Raw genomic sequence first — 1,573 nt, forward strand, 5'->3', positions numbered from 1 at the left:
AATCCGTTTATGAATTTATTCACTTGTGACATTCATAGTTTGACATACCTAAATCTTAAGTGAATGACAGACTATGTATGTGTGACTCATATACTTTGATGTAAGAAAAGTCCGAGTTCAAATAGATAAGGAACCGAAAAATTTGGTGCATTGGGTATCGACTTCTGGGTATGTATTATCATTCACAACAGAGGAATTCATAGCTTGATACATGGGTAAGTGATATCCTCTCATTAGCATTACATGATTGATGAAACATAAATATGGTCACCGGTCGTTTGTCTTTGTGATGAATGACTTGATTACTATTTGATAGTAATTTGCTTTTCATGAAGGAAGATGAAATAATTACCATGAGATAAAATGGGATCATATCGGGAGAACAGATTTATCTCAAAGAGGTTAAGGATATCCTATAAGGGTAACACATTTATAATTAATAGGCATAATGGTATGTCGTAGGGGAGAGCTCAGTTACAATACTATAGTGGAATGACTTCGCGACTAAATGAGTTTATAATTAATAGGTGAAAAATTGGAACTTAATTATAAATTATTTGAACCCTAATCGCATATGTCCAATCAGTCCCTCTGTTAGCGTTGAAACTATAAATGAATTCTTGTTGAATTAAATGAACAAAAATATTTAGAAATGATAAAATAGAGAAATAAAAAACATTTGAAAATGAATATGATTTTCTCCAAAATGAAAATGAAAATGAAAATGAATTGTAAATTAATTTATGGTTTTGAATTAAATGAAGTTCGAAAATGGAAATTAATCATTTCATCATAGGAAATCCGTTGAATGTAAAATATTAAATATATTTTATCATAAATTCTTTTACAATAAAGTCGTCATGATTTTAACAGAATAAGAACTGGGTTGAGAAAATTTTTTTAATTGAGAAATTAATTTATTGAGATATTTATTTTTGGAATAGAAAAACTAATATCGGGTTGGATCGAATTATAAAGTACTGAGTTAAAAGTCCAGGAAGTACTTTTAATTGAACCTGATATAGGAGAGACACAATAGCCCATCATGTTTAAGAGAAGGACAAAAAACCCTAGTTAACTGCCCCCTAGACTCTTAGTTAGACTAGGAGATCGTTGTTGTTTTTATTTGAAATAGACTTTTACAATTCAACAAGGATTGTAATGGCCCATATTTGCCCGACCTAAATCAGAAATAAATAAACAAAAAATATAAAACCAAAATTAAAAGTCCAATTAACATGTCCAAATTACAACAGGCCCAAATACCCACTAAACCCAATTACACCAGGCCTAATAAGCCCAAACCCTGATAGCCCTAAACAGCTTCCAAAAACCCTAGGGTTTTTGGAACAGACTAGGCGCCACAGCCAAGCCTTCGGCAACCTTCTGCCTCAGCCGCCGCTAGCCACACACACGAGACCCTCCCACGCGCGTGCCGAGTCTCTGCCCTCGCATACCGCCAGCTGGACTCCTCCGTACCTGCAACAGACAGAAGCAGACAAAACAACAACAAAGAATAACAAAAAAAGATAGCAAATAATGAGGGATTTTCTGTAATTTTCTTTTTTTCTAT

Source organism: Gossypium raimondii, chromosome 10, assembly GCF_025698545.1.
Source record: "Gossypium raimondii isolate GPD5lz chromosome 10, ASM2569854v1, whole genome shotgun sequence".
NCBI classification, from domain to species: domain Eukaryota; kingdom Viridiplantae; phylum Streptophyta; class Magnoliopsida; order Malvales; family Malvaceae; genus Gossypium; species Gossypium raimondii.